This window comes from Balaenoptera physalus, assembly GCF_965194825.1.
Source record: "Balaenoptera physalus genome assembly, chromosome: 2".
NCBI lineage: Eukaryota > Metazoa > Chordata > Mammalia > Artiodactyla > Balaenopteridae > Balaenoptera > Balaenoptera physalus.
The window spans coordinates 178,951,925-178,970,548 of NC_138883.1; the positions used below are offsets into that span (position 1 = coordinate 178,951,925).

Consider the following 18,624-nt stretch of genomic DNA (forward strand, 5'->3'; position numbering starts at 1 on the left):
GGGAAGCCCCTGGTTGGGCGGCGGGCGGACGCCGGCCCAGGCGCCCGCTCCGCGCGCGGGGACGCGAGCTGCCCCGGAGGCCCGCTCTTCGGAGCAGGACCCGGGGCCTGCGCGGCGGCCTGGGGGGGGGGGGGGGGCAGGGCGCGCCCCTGGGCCGTCGGCGTCTTAGAAGTAAGTCACCGCCGGAAGCGCGGGGCGAGGGCGGCGTGCGTTCCGGGTCACTGCGCGGAGCGCCCGGAGCCCGTGGGCCTGCGCCCCCCGGGTGGGGGGTCCGCGGGGGCAGAGCGAGCGCCGCCGGGGCCGCTGATTGGAAACGCGCGATGTGCTTGCACGCGTAGGGGGGGTGGGGGGCCTTGGAAAAAGTGTTGTTTACTGTTTTCCACCCCTAGCCGCGCCCTCTCCTCCATCTCATTTCTTCGTTTCGCATTTTTCTCTCTTGTGGCTCCTTTTCGCTCACGTGCGGTCGCTTGGAGGTTCTGCATGTGAATGGAGGCCTGGGGAGTGCTAAGGGAATTGTTGTCAAGGGAATTTGGTGGCGCGCTCCAGGCACAGCAGCAGCGTTGGCACGTTGGAAGGGAAAAAAATCAACTCTGTACCCCCAGCTAGGCTTTCCTGGATGGCGGTGGTATCCAGGTGGTTTTATTTCTCCTTCTGTTCTAAACTTCTTGTAAGGCAACACTGAATGAAAAGAAATGTAATAAACATACACTAAACATACAACAGTTTACATGGAAGAAAGAGGCAAGGTAGGAAACAAATCAGAAGAAACAAGGTCCTTCCAAAGAACTGATTTAATTGGTATCCAACCAGTTACATTATGGTTGGCCTAATGAAGAGGTGGAACGATGCGGGGAAGAAGGCCCAGAAATCACAGCTGATGGTAAAAGAAAAAGTAATTACGTAGCCTTATTTGTCACATCTGCCTGCCAAAAGCTAAGATTACTGCCGTTTGGGAGGACTAGTAAAGTCCACTTAAGGCCCACCGAAGCTGTCAGTAACTAAGAAAAAAACTGCCAGTGACTGAAATAAGGAAAAAAAGAAAAGAAAAACCGGAGTCTTTTAAGTGTGGTTTCTAAACACTTTTGTGACAAGTACGCTGAAGACGAAAGACATCAGATTGGAAAAGTACAGAAAGTAATACATAAATCTCATGCAGAAACTTTTTGAAAGCTGGCTGCAAAATTTATTACTAATTTCTTGTTTGATGATTACATGTCTGCTGAACTTGTTATATACTGTTTGATAAAAAGCGGCAAACCGGGCTGAGACACGCAGCAAACAGCTGTAGGCAGTGTACAGTCGGTCCTCGTTATTCGCACATTCCATGTCTGCGAACTCCATCTGCTCACTGCAATGTATTTGTAATCCCCGAATCAGTATCCACAGGGTTCGTGGACGTGCACAGTGAAAAATGTTGACTTGCCTGACACTGCTGAGGTTAAAGGAGACGACACTCAGCCTTGTTATGTCAGCTCTTGCGCTGTAAACAGATGTGCTTTTCACAGTACATACAGTGTCATGTTTTTAGCAATTTTTTTGTGCTTTTTTACTGGCGGCTTTCGTGTTTTAAGTGCCTCCACACCCCCACCCCAGGCGTAGTGCTGAGCTGCTGTATAGCATTCCTAAGCAGAAAAAGGCCGTGTTCTTTGTGGAGAAAACGTGTGTTGTGCATCGGGTTCATTTAGGTTTATCATTAGTGCTCTTGGCCATGATGAGGTCAGTGCTGATGAATCAACAGTACATTAAATAAGATGTCTAAACAGGAACGCACATAAACAAAGTTATGTATCAGTCAGTTGACGAGAATGTGACCGCAGGATCTTAGGAACCTAACCCTGAGCTCCTCCAGGAGCAGTTTAGCGTCCCCGGTGACTTTATAGAACACAACTGCCTCAGATAACGAGAATTGACTGTTTACTAAAGGACACATCTAAATGTTACCCACATTTTTTAAAATCTCATCTCGTCGCCTACTTTAGATTCCGTTATCTGTTGCTGTGAGTCGTCCTTTGGAAATACCTTCCATCCTTGCCTTCTCCCTCCACTTTACATATCTCACCCACAGCCCTGCTCAATTCACTGCATGCTTGAGGAAAACGTAACACCTTGCTAACTCTGAAAAGAGCTCCCTGTGTTCCTCACCCCCCTCCCACTAACTTCCCTGATCTGTTTACCCTGCCCTCTTCAACAGCTGTGTAACCTCTTCTAAACCTGACAGTACATCCCCAGTCCTTGCTGTGTTGCTTCTTGTTTCTCTAAGATGATAGACGGAATCAGAAATCTGTAACAGCTCTGGCCCACGCCCACCTTGCATCTACCAACCTTCCTCCATCTGAATACACTGCTAGCCTCCATAACTGGATGGATGGTCAAAATTCCTGTCCAAGACCAAAATTGCCACTTTTGCATTGAGTTCCATTTTACTCTTGGAATTGTCCTCTTTCCTTAGCACATTTTCCGCTCTCAACTTGATCGTTTTTGTCAACTTGTAAAGATTTTAATAGCTAAAATCTTGATCATATCTCCCTCCAAATACTACCCCATTGCTCTGATCTGTTCTCCTATACAGAAGAACTTCATTTGCACGTCTGCTACTCTCTCTCGAACCCACAAGTCAGACTTGATCCCCAGACGCCACTGAAACTAAGGCTCCGGATCCTCGGGAGCCTCCACATTCTCAAACCTGATTTTCGTTTCTCAGTCTTCATCTCACTCCACCCGTCAGCAACGTTTGACACAGCTGATGACTTACTCTCTTCCTCCTGAAGCCCCTTTTCTTGCCTGCCAGAATTCCATTCTGTATTTCTCTCTTGCTTCCTAAATGACTGTTACTTAGTCCCCTTGCTGGTTCCCCTCTTTTTCCAGCCTCTAAATGCTGGAGTACCCCAGGATTCAGATCTCACAACTTGTGGACTGCTTCTCCTCTCTGTTCTTTCCCCCTCAGCAGCCCCATCCAGATCTCTAGCCAAATGAAACCCACGTTTGAATCTCCAGCCCACACCTTTCCCCTAAACACTAGACTCGCACTTAACTGCCTGCTTTACAGCACTGCTTGAATGTCTAATAAGCATGGCAGATTTAATATAGTCTAAACCAGACTGTTAACCTCCGTCCCACCACCCCCCCCCCAAAAGATTGTCATTTAGTGTTCCCTGTTTCATGAAATGGCAACTCCATTCTTCCAGACTAAAACCTTTGGAGTCGTCCTTGATTCTTTCATACCTCACATCCACTCCATCAGCAAATCCCACCAGCACTATCTTAAAAATATACCCAGAGTCTGATCTCAGCTCACCATCTCCATCACAGCCACGCTGATCCAAACCGCCGTCTTCTTACACCTAGACAATAGCAAAGGCCACCGAGCTGATCTCCCACTCCTACACTTGCTTCCACGTCATCTACTCACTCACGGCGGCAGGCAGGGTGATCGCTTTGAAAGTCAACATCATTCCTATCGTAAAGCCCACGGATGGCTTCCGTCTCACTCAGAACAAAAGCCGTGGTCTTCCATTCTTACCGTGGTCTGCAGGGCCCTGCGTAAACCGCTCCCGCCCACATTACCTCTGGTTTCACATCCAGTATGACATTTTTGCGTGCTCAGTCTTTTCCCACCACTCCATCCTCCACTTTCCTCCACTACACCAAGCACGTCTCTGTCTCAGGGCCTCTGCACTAGTATCATCCTGCCTGAATGCTCTTCCCCTTGGTAACCACTTGGCTCACACTGTCACTTCTTCAGGTCTCTGCTCAAATCTCTCATCAGAAAGGTCTGAACTCTGAGAACTATGTAAACAGCACCCCACCACCATCTCTCTCCCTTACCTTGCTCTATTTTTCCTGTACCACTTGCCACGTAATATGTTGTGTATTTTGTTTATTGGTTGTCTCCCACTAGAATGAAGGTTCTGTGTGACATAATCAGATAAATATTTGGTGAGTGAAAGAATATTTACCTACAAAAATATATACAAAGAAAATAGCAAAATATTGTAATTCGCACAAAGAAAAAGATACATTGGTTTATTTCTGCTTGCTCTCTTAAAGAACAATGGAATTATAAATTGAGTCCTGCTGTCACAAATTAAATGGGAGTAAAGCTGGATTATTCCTAATACTCGTAAAATATTGTGAAAGGTAACATTTGAAAATTTATATAAATTTGTATATATAGCAAATCTTAGGCAGACTACTTGCACTTCCGTTGAATGAGAGATCTCAGATTTGTGAATGCGCAGCAAGAGCCGTATTTCAGCCAATAAATCAACACACGTCAACCATGATGGGGGAGATCCATCAGCCGAAACGCCATCGGTGACCCTGATCTTAATGTGACCCTATTGGTGGAGGAAGAATCAGGAAGTCACGTCATCAGGCCTCTAGTTGTAAAAGAGACTTTAAAAGGTTTGCTAAAATTTTTAAAGGGTCGCAAAATAAGAATACATTCTCTGAAATTTTTACCAAGTGCTTTTCCTTTCTATCTTTTTCCTCTGTCCTTGCCCTTCTCTCAACTTGGCACAGTTTAGCGTTTAAAAGCATGGGTTTTGGAATCAGAATGACACCATGTGGAGCTCTGGCTACATTACTGACTGGTGAGCAGTGTAACCTTGGGCAAATTGCCAGAGTCTCAGAGGTTACGCTTCCTCATCCCTAGAGCTGACTTGATAGGGTATAGGGCTGTTTGTAAAAAGTTAATGAACTTCCGTAAATAATTTAGCAGCACGTGGCACATACGTAACTCCACTGCTGGTGGATAGCATTCATTCATTCAAAAAAAAGCGTTACTGAGTTTCTGTGCATCATGTCTTGGGAACATAGTATTAAGCAAATTCACTTGGTCTCTGCTCCTATGGAGTTTATGTTTTAACTAAGTGCAGTACATAACTAAAAGGAGACCCTTTGTGTTCTCAGATTTGTGATGTGAGGCTTTCATTCAACTATGTTGAAAAATAGCAAAAAGGCAACAAAAATTATGATTTAGAAAAGGGGAGTAAAAACTTCCAGGACAGCACCATATCAGTATATGGTATATCCTTCTAAGCTGGGGTAATAGTGTAAATAATGGAATCAGCAGGTCCTGGGATTCCCACCCTCCCCACACCTCCCCAGGATCCTTATTGACTCATGTATTCACAGTTGAGCTAAGGTCTGGATTTACAACTTGCCCGTTTTTTTTTTTTTTTATTAAGTTTCTCCCAGTGATAGATAACAAAGTGCAGCCAAGATTGAGAACTATACCCTAAACCCTTTGCCTCTGGGAAAACTTCAGCCTCGATTAACCCAACTATTCACTTTCTCAGTACCTGGAAGCAGCTGCATGCTGCTGAAGGCTGTTGAGTGAACTTCTGAATAGACTGATTCCACTAAAATCTCATGAGCACCAAACAGACGGACCCTCAGTACAGCCAGGCAGTCTTAGATATTTCTCTCTTCAACCCCCTCATCTACTCCAAAAAGTTTCTCCAACTTCCACTCTCCTCTCACTGTGCTGCCTCCCCTTCACTTTCAGAAGATAGCACCTCCTTCCTCCTAAACTGAAGCCCCCAAATGGAAATTTCTTCCTGCCTCAAAATAGCCAAATTTACCTACACACAACTTATCCTTCCTTCTACTTACTCAACAATTTACTGAGAACCCACTGGTGCTGGGAATACATCAATGAACAATATGGACAAAAATCTCTACTCTCCTGGGGCTTACATTCGAGTGAGAAAAAACAAACATAAGTGATATGGTGATTTGGAAAATAGTAAGTGCTATGGAGAAGAGTGGAAAATGATAGGGAGAACTAGATTAGGAATAATATTTTAAACAGAGTGGTCACTGAGGTGACATTTAAGCAAAGACTTAAAGGTGATGAGAGAGAGGAGTGTTCCTGGAAAAGGGAACGGTGAGAGCAAATGTCCTGAGGCAGGAGTGTGTCTGGTGTGTTCAAGAGCAATAAGGAAAGCTGTGTAGGTGAAACGTATTGACTGAGGGGGAAAGTATGAGGAAATGAGGTCAAATAGTTTAGAGGAAGGGATGGGGGAGTAGGTGATGAAGGATCAAATAAGCCACTATTAGAAGGCTGGCTTTCATTCTGAGACAGATGAGAAGCCATTGGGGAGTTGAGCAGAGAAGTGACACTGACTACTGTGTTGAGAATAGTCTATGACAAGGAAGGATGCAGAGAAACTAGTTAGGATGCTACTGCATTGTCCAAAGGTCACTGTTTCAAAACAGGAGTTAAGCCTCATCTCTAAGGCCACATCCTTCACATATGCTTTCCAGCCTTCCACTTTAAGGAACTAGAAAAAGAAGAGAAAAGTAAATCCAGCGATAGCAGAAGGAAGGAAACAATGAAGGTTAGAGGAGAGATAAATTATAGATATAGACAATAGAAAACAGTACAATCAATGAAACCAGAAGTTGGTTCTTTGAAAAGATCAATAAAATTAACAAACCTTTAAATAGAATGACCAATAAAAAAAGAAGATCCAAATTACTAAAATTAGGAAAAAATGGGGATATTATTACCAACCATATAGAAATAAAAAGAATTATAAGAAAATACTATTAACATTTGTATGCCAACTAATTTGATGACCTAGATGAAGTGTACAGATTCCCGGAAACAAAGTACCAAAACTGACTCAAGAAGAAATAGAATAGACTTAACAACGTTACAAGTAAGAATATTGAATGAGTAATCAAAAAGCTTCCAACAAAGAAAAGCCCAGAATCATATGGCTTCACTGGTGACTTCTATCAAACATTTGAAAAAACACCACCAGTCCTCAAACTCTTACAAAAAATAGAGGAAGAGAGAATCTCTTCCTCTAGGCCAGCATTACCTTGATAACAAAGCCAGACAAAGACATCACAAGAAAATAAAACAACCAACATAGTCCCTAATGAATATAGATACAAAATGTCCCTAATGAATATAAATACAAAAATCCTCAACAAAAGTAACCCAGCAGCATGTTTAAATGATTACATACCATGGCCGACTGGAATCCACAAAATTATTAGTGCTAATAAATTTAGCAAATTCACAAGGTACAGGATCAACAAAAACCAGTTTTCTTTCTATACACTTGCAATGAACATTCCAAAAGAAATAAGAACACAATTCCATTTACAATAGCAAAAAATAAAATACTATGAAATAAGTTTAAATGAGATGTAAACTACATTGAAAACTACAAAACATTGTTGAAAGAAAGCTACAAAACATTGACAAGTATTTACAAAATATTAAAGACCTAATTAATGGAAAGACATTCCCTGTTTATATTTTGGAAGACTTAATATTGTTTGGATGCCAAACTGATCTACAGATTCACTGCAATCCTTATCAAAATTCCAACTATGTTTTTTGGCAGAAATTGACAAGTTGATCCTAAAATTTGTATAGAGTTACAAGGGACCCCAAAACAATCTTCAAAAAGAAGAAAGTTGGAGGACTCATACTTTCTGATTTCAAAGCTTACTACAAAGCTACAGTCATCAACACAGTGTGGTATTGGCAGAAGGTTAGATTGATAAGTCAGTATAATAGAATTGAGAGCCCAGAAATAAACCCATACATGTGTGTTAAATTGATTTTTTGACAAAGATGTCAAAACATCACTGGTGAAAGACTAGTATTTTCAGTAAATGCTGCTGAGAAAATTGTATATCCACATGCAAATTAATCCGTTTGAACCCTTACCTCGCACCATATGAAAACATTAGGCTTCCCTGGTGGCGCAGTGGTTGAGAATCTGCCTGCCAATGCAGGGGACACGGGTTCGAGCCCTGGTCTGGGAAGATCCCACATGCCGCGGAGCAACTGGGCCCGTGAGCCACAGCTACTGAGCCTGCGCGTCTGGAGCCTGTGCTCCGCAACAAGAGAGGCCACGATAGTGAGAGGCCCGCGCACCGCAATGAAGAGTGGCCCCCGCTTGCCGCAACTAGACAAAGCCCTCGCACAGAAACGAAGACCCAACACAGTCAAAAATAAATTAAAAAAAAAAAAAAAAGAATAAAGGCCACAAGCAAAATTATTAAAAAAAAAACAAAAACATTAACTCAAAATGAATCAGAATGTAAGAGGGCAACTATACAAGTCTTAAAATATTGGGGGTAAATCTACATGACTTTGGATTTGGCAGTGTTATTCTTAGATATGACATCAGGAGCACAAGTAACAAAATGAAAAGTAGATAAATGGATTTCATCAAAATTTAAAACTTCTGTGCACCAAATGACACTATCAAGAAAAAGCCCACTGAGTGGGAGAAAATATTTGCAAGTCATATATATGATGAGAGTGTATTATCTTAAATATAAAAATAACTCCTATAAAGTCATCAATAAAAAACAACCCAACTTTAAAACGGTCAAAGGACTTGAACAGACATTTCTCCAAGGAAGATATTTTAATGGCCAACAGTATAAGAAAAGATGCTCAATATCATGCCATTAAGGAAATATTAATACAAATCAAAACCACAATGAGATACCACATCACACCCACTAGAATGACTATAATTAAAAATCAAACCGGTGTTGACAAGGATGTGGAGAAATTGGAACCCTCCTAAATTGCTAGTGGGAAAGTAAAATGGTGTAGCCACTATGGAAAACTGTTTGGTGCTTCTTTGGAAGTTTAAACATAGGATTACTTTATGACTCAGCAATTCCTACTCGTAAATATATACTCCAGAGAAATGAAAACAGGTATTCAAACAAAAGCTTGTACCTGAATGTAGCCAAATAATGACCAAAAGTGGAAACATCCAAAGTGTCCGTCAACATATGAATGGATAAATTATGGTATATACATACAATGGAATATTATTCAGCCATAAATAGGACTGATGTACTGATACAGGGTACAACATGCATCAACCTTGAAAAACATGCCAAGTGAAAGAAGCCAGACACACACAAAAAAAACCTAAGATTCTGATCCCATTGGTATGAAATGTCTAGAATAAGCAAATCCATAGAGATAGATTAGTAGTCGCCAGGGACTAGGGACTAAGATTTAGACAGTGCTGATGGTTTCAGATGTGAATGTACTGGAAGTCACTGAATTGTACATTAAAATGGTGAATTTTATGTTGTAAATTTTACCTCAATTTAAAAAAAAAAAACAAAAAACAAAGAATTGGTCCCTCCCCTCACTATTTTCTTTCCAAGCACTCTGTCTACTCCCATGGCCTCTGTGTATAGTTACCACCTATACACAGATGCCTCACTAATTTGTATCTCTAGCTCAGATCTTTTTTCTGAGTTCCAGGCCTGAATATCCAACTACTTACTTACCTAACACCGCCACATGAAAGCTTCAAATGCATCTTTGAAATGTAGAAAACTGAGATCATTCCCTGGCCTTTCAAACTGGGTCATCTTTGAATGTTCCCTATCAGTAAAGGTTAAAAATAGCTCACACTCATTGAGGGTTCACATCGTGTTAGGGCTGAAATAAGTGCTTTACATCCATCAGTTCATTCAGTCCTCATAAGAACCTCATATATTATCTGCTTTCACACAGAGAAAATTGAGAGGTCAAATAACTTGTGGATATCACACACCATGCAAGTAAAGCTAACTTTGAGCAAAGGCATCCTGACTTCTCTTTATTTTTTTAATTAATTAATTTATTTATTTTTTGCTGTGTCGGGTCTTAACTGCTGCATGCAGCCTTTCTTTAGTTGTGGCAAGCGGGGGCTACCTTTCGTTGTGGTGCACGGGCACGGGCTTCTCATTGCGGTGGCTTCTCGTTGTGGAGCTCGGGCTCTAGGCACTCAGGCTTCAGTAGTTGTAGCTCGCGGGCTCTAGAGCGCAGGCTCAGTAGTTGTGGCCCACGAGCTTAGTTGCTCTGCGGCATGTGGGATCTTCCAGGACCAGGGATTGAACCCGTGTCCCCTGCACTGGCAGGCGGATTCTTAACCACTGCACCACCAGGGAAGTCCCATTCTGACTTCTCAAAGTCTATGTTCTTCATACTGCTGGACCATCATCCACCTTTATATAGAAACCTAAAAGTCATCCTTGTCATTTCTCTCCTTTACACGCCATAGCCAATTCATCATTAGGTCCTATTGATTTGATTTCCTAAATATCTCTCACTCTATCCAGTTCCTTTTATCTCTACTACCACCAGCCTCATCCAAGCCACTATCTTTTGTCTCTACAATGGCTTCCTAATTGACCACTCCATGTCCAGTGAGAACAACCTAATGAAAAATTATTATAATTTTGTATCTTCCAAGTAGGGAATTCATGTTGTCTTATGCCCACGGAGCATTTACAAATATTAATCAAATTTGGCCACATAGAAAACCTTACTGAATTTCAAAAGCTTGTAATCTTAAAAGCTACTCTTAAGATCTCAGTGCAGTAAAACTTGAAGTCAACAAAGGTTACCTTTAATTCTTGATATTTTTTTTTTTTAGATTTTTTTTTTTTTTTTGACATGGACCTTGTTTTCTTTTAAGTCTTTATTGAATTTGTTACAATATTGCTTCTGTTTTATGTTTTGGTTTTGGTTTTTTGGCCACGAGGCATGTGGGATCTTAGCTCCCCGACCAGGGATCAAACCTGCACCCCCTGCACTGAAAGGCAAAGTCTTAACCACTAGACCGCAAGGGAAGTCCCCTATTTCTTGATTTTAACTTCTGGTTCGTCAGTATCTCCAACATTCCTGCCTTCCTTCTTGGTGATTTTAATATGCATATCAATGCTCCAATACCTTGGCTCCCATCTTCTTGAACTCCTCTCCTTTTCACTCTGCCTAAGTCATTCCCTTGATCATTCTCTAGGGCAAATAGTTGGCTAAAGTCACAGAGATAATAAAAGCAGGAGGGCTGTGGCATTTGGGCCCTAGAAAATACCCTCTCATCCACTACACCATGCTACCTCGAAATGAATTAAAGCAGAATTTTCCAGTGTGAGCTGGGAGTAGTCAAGACCCTTTCAAAAGATCTCTGAAGTCAAAACTTTTCATACTAATAAAGCATTATTTGACTTTTTCACTCTCTTTTCTGAGTGTACAGTACAGTTTTCCTGAGGCTACATGACAAGTGTTATTGCAGAAAACTGAGTGCAAAGCAGATGTGAGAATACAGCTGAGTTCCACGAAGGCAGATATTAATGAGACTCACAAAGATGTAGACAAAGCCACTCTGTGTTTTGAAAAATACAGTTATTTTCCTAAAAATATTTATGTTAACATGTAGTTTATTATTTTAAGTGAATTAATAAACATTTTAGAATGTTCTTAGTTTTAATTTCTAACATGGTAAATATCAAGAGATAAAACCCACATAAACAAGTTCTTTGGAGTCCTCAATAATTTTTAAGGATGTAAAGGAGTCCTGAGACCACAAAGTTTGAGAACTACCAAATTAAAGAATTACTTTCAGGGCTTCCCTGTTGGCGCAGTGGTTAAGAACCCGCCTGCCAATGCAGGGGACATGGGTTCAAGCCCTGGTCCAGGAAGATCCCACATGCCACGGAGCAACTAAGCCCGCGAGCCACAACTACTGAAACCCACATGCCTAGAGCTCGTGCTCCACAACAAGAGAAGCCACCGCAATGAGAAGCCCATGCACCGCAACGAATAGTAGCCCCCGCTCGCCACAACTAGAGAAAGCCCGCGTGCAGCAACAAAGACCCAACACAGCCAAAAATTAAATCGACAAATAAAAATTAATTAATTAATTAATTTAAAAGAATTACTTTCAGACAAGAGACAGTCATGTCAGTTGGGCCTCCATCCCCCTTTCTGTGTTCCTCACATAAACAGAAGAGATTCCATGGGGGAATCTGTGGCTTCTCCCTCAAGACTAAAATCTTGAGAACTCTTTTCTAGAGTGCTTTTTCTAGAGCAGTGTTTTCCGAAATGTGGTACGTATAGAAAGTTATTTGAGATGCTACTATCCCACCATCAGCCCATTTCTACTCCCTGGGCACAAATCTGTGTACAGCCCCCTCTGTTCAATAAATAGCCCCGCAGGGTGCCAGCAGATGTGACGGGGCTCCCTGTAGGCAGAGCGCGTGCTTCTCTAGGGCCCATGCGCCATCAGGGCAAGTCCAGGGTGACGAGGGAGTAACTGGCGTTTGTAATCTGCTGTGGCCTGAAGGGCACCTGGTTCTGGTTTTCCATTCACAGTACTGATTTTTAAAGTTTCCTTTTGAGATCAATTTAAGTTTAAAAACTGAGTTGACTTAAAGAAAAGTGTTAGGAAAAAATGTTATATATTATGTGAATATGACAGTAAAGAAAAATTAGATATTCTGTGAATATGACAAAATTTGTTAAGTGAGGGAAGTTTGAGAAACGCTGCTCTAAAGCAAATCACTGATCTGTCTGGGGTGGGTCTTTAGGTGGTTGTTGGGATCTGAGAAAAATAGGGCAAGACTTGAGGTACCGTCACACCCGTACTCTAGGGGAGATACAGAAGGAGGAGAGCTCTGCGCTAAGAGTGAAAGATCAAAGCCCTTTACTTTGGCGTTTGTGGAGGATTTCTAGCCTCTAGTTATTCCTTCCCCCAACGACACCTGCTTATCAGTATGTTTCGTTCACTTACACAAAGCTTGTGTTCATCCCGAGTCTACCGCTACTCAGCCGTGGTGCAGACTTAACTACCCCTTAAAGCACCACGTGATTTCATGTCTGATAAGGATTGAAATCCAGAATATATAGGGAGCTTTCTACAACTCAACAGCAAAGAAATGTGATTTTAAAATGGATTAAGGACTTGAAGGAAATATACACACTGCCAATAAGCACATGAAAAGGTACGCAACATGACTAAGCATTAGGAAATGCAAGTCAAAACAACAGCAAGATACTATCTCACACCCAGCAGGATGTCTATTATTAAAAAATTATAAAAAAACAAAAAAAAGAAAATAAAAAGCATTGATGAGGATATGGAGAAACTGGAGCCCTTGTGCCTTGCTGGTGGGAATGTAAAATTGTGCAGCCACTATGGAGATTCTGTAAAAAATTAAAAATAGAATTACCATATGATCCAGCAATTCCACTTCTGGGTTTATGCCCCAACGAAAGCAGGAACTCAGACAGATATTTGTTCACCAATATTCACAGAAACAATGTCTGCAAAGGCAAAAGATGGAAGCAACCCAGTGTCTATTCGGATATATGGATTTTTTAAAACTACATACAGACACACACACACACACACACACACACACACACACACACAGAGGAAGGCACTTAAAAAGGAAGGCACTTCTGACACACACTTCAGCGTGGATGGACCTTGAAGACATTATGCTAAGAGAAATAAGCCAGTCACAGAAGGACAAGTGTTGTATGATTCCAGTTAGATGAGGTAGCTATTGTAGTCAAATTCATAGTGACAGAAAGTAGAATAGAGGATACCAGTGGCTGAGGAGAGGGGGTAAGGCAGAGCTGTGTTTTCATGGGTACCGACTTTCAGTATGGGACGATGAAAAACTTCTGGAGGTGGATGGTGATGATGCTTGTGCAACAACGTGAATTTACTTAATGCCACAGAATTGTACACTTAAAAATGGTTTGAATGATAAAATTTATGCTATGCTTATTTCACCACAATCTTTAAAAAACACAATGTGAGGAATTATTACCCACAGAACTTAAAGTACAATCTGAATCATAATACTACACATCTCATGTGAAATGGATAATCAGACACATAGCACAGGTGACCCCAAGATACCCACCAATCCCTGCCCACGAAACCACAATATTCAATGTAATTTGCATGGCATAGCCTACTCATATGTAAGCCCATTTACTCACAGACTAAAATTGTAGTCTGACGGGACATTGCTTCTGAGTTCACATTTTAGACTTTACTTTTCTTCTGCAGCCCTGGTAAGATTACAGTAAAGCAGGCTGGATCCGAAAAGGAAGCACTCCGTTTTACCGGAAAGTTACCCCAACACGGAAGCAAGCAGTTAGTTATCCAACCAGTATATGAGGCAACACCTCTTGGTGAGGGAGTGAAAGTACTGTGGTGACAGTGGTCAGGCCTTACCTGTTCAGATCCCTGGTTTATCCAGCTCGTTTTGCAATGCAAACTTTGCTTTGCCAACTTCTTTTTGCAAAACAGTATAAAACCTTAAGAGAAAGCTGATTCTTATTTTGAAAAATGTTCATCACTTTATCTACTTTTTACCAATTACTCTTTTCTTGTGAACAAATGGTATTTATTTTTTAATTTTTTTTAAATGTTAGGAACTACATAAACTAGCAGCATTTCTCCAAAAAAAGAGAGCTTATCATTGACCCTAAGGCTTCTGTTTTGCCCTTTAGTTATTATCTGCCTTTGAAACAAAGCAGAGGGAAAGCCTAAAAGTGGTTTCTTGGGGCCCTTTTAGTCTCTTAAATCTTAGAGAGATTACACCATTTCGGGGTCTTTAGTAAAGCAAGATTTGCTTATAAGACTCTGGTGAACTCTAGAGGCCTCCGATAGATTTTGCAATGAGTTCTTGTTAAAGTAGGGTTTCTCCAGATTCTGCAGCTAGCAAGCACCGCCCCTGTCAACACTCTCCCGACAGGACATCACTTCTGCAAAACCTTCCAAACATGCATATACAGGTATTTTGTTCAGAATTTGAATTCCTGGGATATTGCTAGATTAAGGGAGTCATAGGCATACAGTGTCATCCAACTTAGGATAGAGTTAACATGGTACCCAGCTTTTCAGGCAGTGTTTAAGGAAATGTTATGATGATATCACTCATGTCAATGTCCAGTATTTCCTAATGAATCAAGCTTCATTTCAAGGCTGTATGACTTCTGTAGGAATATCCTTTTAAGCTCACCGTTGACCTGTGTTATGTGCATTTAGGCCACTGCAGTAAACGCACGGCAGCAGGGAGCCCCCTTGGCACATACAAGCAGGTCTCTGTCCTTGCAGCCCAGCCCAGGAGGGACATATGACTCCATCGGCACGGCTCCAAACTTGTATCAGTGTTGACTGCTTGCCAGGTGGTATGGCACCAAATTCTCTCCTTTTAAAATGTTGTTTTCCCATCTGGCTTTCATCCTTTCTTGCATCACAAAAGTATACTTCTAGAAAAAGGAATATTCATCAGCTATATCAAAAAAGACAGGCCATCTTAAATCAACATCTAAAAAGATTAAATTTCGTTCGCAAAATTCTAAAACAGATTTTTGATGTTTTCTACATGAAAGCTACTTTCCTGTTCGAAGGAGTATTGACCTGTTTATATAGTGAACAGATTTACCTGTGGAACCCTACAAATAGAATAGCCCTCTGTGGCAAAGAGGCTTTCTGACAGTATCTTTTCTCCTTTTCTTTCTTAGTAGAACCCTTGGTTTGTAGTGGGACCCATCTCTGTCCAGAAGAAGACTGTATTTCCTCACTTCCCTGTAGCTTGATGTGGTCATGTGCCCAACATCTGTCGAATAGGAAATACGCAGAAGCCGTGCAAGGAACTTCCAGGAAATCCTTAAAGAGAAGGGGCTATTCTCCCTCTCTCCTTCCTCTGGCACAACATGAATGTGATGGCCGGAGCTTGAATAGCCATCTTGAACTATGAAGTGGAAGCCACGTGCTAAGGATGACAGAGCAGAAAGTAGCAGCCTGGTTTCCTGGCACCGTGGACAGGCATATCAGCCCAGGAGAGACTACCGCCAGATTTTTACATGTGAGAGAAAGTAATCTGCTATTTTGGTAAGCCACTGTAATTTTGGATTCCTTGTTGCTCATAGCTAAGTCTAACTCAACTCTCGAATATGGAAAGGAATTATCTTCTTTTGAGAATATATCATAATGTGCTCTAAGTTGTTTAATTTAGGCTGATGGTGGCATCTCCATTTGATGAAGGAATTCAAATCTGAATGATGTCCTCATAGTAAAAAAAAATTAATAACAATACAGCTCACTTTGATTTCTCTCTCTGAGGGTGTCAGTACCTTCACCGTGATGTTCACTTCCTTTGAAAGAATAACATGTTCTGACAAGTGGAAATTGGTTATCTAAAGCAAATACCTTGCTACTTTAAATCTGCTAAAAAACAAACTGTATTCATTTTCAATTCCTGTGTCTAAAGCAATTGTGGAAAATTTATGTTCCAATGAATTCAAAAGATTAATGTTGAATTAATAGGAAGTGAATTTTGTACTGACGATGGTTGCTTCTAGAGTGCTGCTAATTTATTTCTTGACCTAGATGGTGGTTGCTTACATATTTGCTTTATATTTATCCATTAAACTGTACATATGTTTATGTACTTTTCTGTGTTATATATTTCATAATAATAAAGGATTAAAGACGTGAATTTTGTGATTTCTTTTAAAAATACACCTTTCACTTGTTTTGAAGCAAATGTTTTGTTTTGTTTAATATTTATTTATTTATTTTGGCCGCACCGGGTCTTAGTTGTGGCACATGGGATCTTTTTAGTTGTGGCATGAGAACTCTTGGTTGCAGCCTGCATGTGGGATCTAGTTCCTTGACCAGGGATTGAACCTGGGCCCCCTGCATTGGGAGCGCAGAGTCTTAACCACTGGGCCACCAGGGAAGTCCCACAAATACTTTGTTTTTGACGAAAAAATGTAAAATATAAAATTCGTATTATTGTCAGCAAATTTCCCAATAAAAATGTATTGCTTTGATTAACAATTTTTATCAAATATATGTGATACTTTCATTGAAACCGTCCAGTAGTTTAACTAAGGATAATTCCAGAAAATTATCAGACTTTCTCTATATAACGTCCACTTTAGCCAAACCCTTTAATAAATAGGATCTAGTTGAAAGATAACCACCTCACGTCTTTAGTAGAACAAACCTAGAATGAATGAATGGCTAGATTAGATTTTTTAAAGTTCCAGGAGCATTCTAAGACATATTTCTGTAAAAAAATATAGCATAGTAAACGAGCATTGGTCTCCACTAGTGTGTTTGGACAAGGCACTTAAGTTTTTGAGTTTTAGTTCGCTCTATCTATAAAAGAGATATGATAATCCCTGCCCTCCTAGATGTGCGAATGACTGTTGAACAAGCGTTTTATAAACCTGTTATTATTAATACACAGATTTGATTTAACCTGGTTATGGTCCAGATTGATCCAAGTTCTCCGAGGCTTCATGTGTCGGCAGAGGGGATGTATTAGTCGAGTTAAGCAATACTAGCTGCCTTCGCAGGCACTCTGACCTCTCAGGGAGTTAGCACAGCACAGATGTACTCCATCACCCTAATCAAGTGGGAGTCAGGAGGGTCTCTTTGGTGGCTCTCCTACAATTCTGGGACGTGGGATGCTTGCATTTCACAACTCTGCCGTCTTAAAGTCCTTTACTTCCGGCTCTACTGATGGGAAAGAGAAGACGGAGAACTCACACCTGCCCATTATGGTCCTGGACTGAAAGAGGCATGTGTCCTTCCCCTCAGTGTCCTCGGGCCAGAACTGTGTCTTAGCCCCATCCCAGCTGCAGGGGAACACGGGTACTTACAACACTCTCTCACAACAAGCAACTTACAAGGAAGCTACTTGATTTAAAGCCAGGGTTCTTAATATCAAGTCCATGGAATGGCTTTGAGGGGTCTGAGAATCCCGTTAGATTTTACACAAAAATCTGGACTTGTGATGTTTATTTTCCTAGGAAGAGGATGCATCTCTTTCTTTGGCCTCAAAGGGGTGCTCAAAAAAACAGTAAAGAATTACTGATTTAGGGCTTCCCTGGTGGCGCAGTGGTTGAGAATCTGCCTGCCACTGCAGGGGACACGGGTTCGAGCCCTGGTCTGGGAAGATCCCACATGCCGCGGAGCAACTGGGCCCGTGAGCCACAACTACTGAGCCTGCGCGTCTGGAGCCTGTGCTCCGCAACAAGAGAGGCCGCGATAGTGAGAGGCCCGCGCACCGCGATGAAGGGTGGCCCCCGCTCGCCGCAACTGGAGAAAGCCCTCGCACAGAAACGAAGACCCAACATAGTAATCAATCAATCAATAAATCTTTAAAAAAAAAAAAAAAAAAGAATTACTGATTTAAGGCAATAGGTAAGGGGAGAAAACTGAGGAACTGGCTGCTATCCTTTCTTTTAAATTGAATATTGCCTACGGTTTACTGCCTACTGAGTATAGAAGACACACGGACGGTAGACGTTCCACGCACGGTGGATGGCTAGTTGTTACATCAGGCATTTTTCGTATGCTACCTTGAGTCTTCACATTCACCTCGAAGGCAGACATTCTCATCCCCTTTGTGCAAATAGGGAAACTGAAGCTGAGCGGGGCCCTGTGGGGTTCCCAGGCACCGAGACCCTCTTGCCCCCCATTTCTTGTAGGCAAGACTCCAGCCTCCATGACCTCCCCTGAGTTCCAAAGGGCAGATTATGGAACAGTTGCTAATCAGGGGGGAGCAGCCAAGAAACCACCTGAGGCGAGACTGAAGGGGCCAGAGAAGCTCAAGACGAGGAGACCACCTGAGATGAGGTGAAGGGAGCGAACGCCCTGCAAACTCCCCACCCTGAGTCATGGTTGTAAAGACCCTCATCAAATCCTCTGGGGTGGGGACACACAGTTTTTCAAGGCAGAAACCGGTGTGGCCCCCTTTGCCTGGCAAAGTAATAAAGCTGTCCTTTTCTACTTCACCCAAAACTCTGTC

At 41.8% G+C, this 18,624-nt stretch overlaps 1 long non-coding RNA gene across 2 annotated transcripts; it reads left to right on the forward strand.

Moving 5' to 3' along the window:
* The first annotated feature begins 33 nt into the window (after window positions 1–33).
* LOC309654644 lies at window positions 34–18,407 on the forward strand. Of its 2 annotated transcripts, none has more exons than XR_014260367.1 (4): window positions 34–171; window positions 14,844–14,986; window positions 15,323–17,465; window positions 18,305–18,407. It is a non-coding gene; the product is annotated as an uncharacterized lncRNA (long non-coding RNA). The 2 variants fall into 2 exon arrangements; XR_014260368.1 differs by lacking the exon at window positions 34–171 and adding an exon at window positions 184–880.
* The last annotated feature ends 217 nt before the right edge of the window (window positions 18,408–18,624 follow it).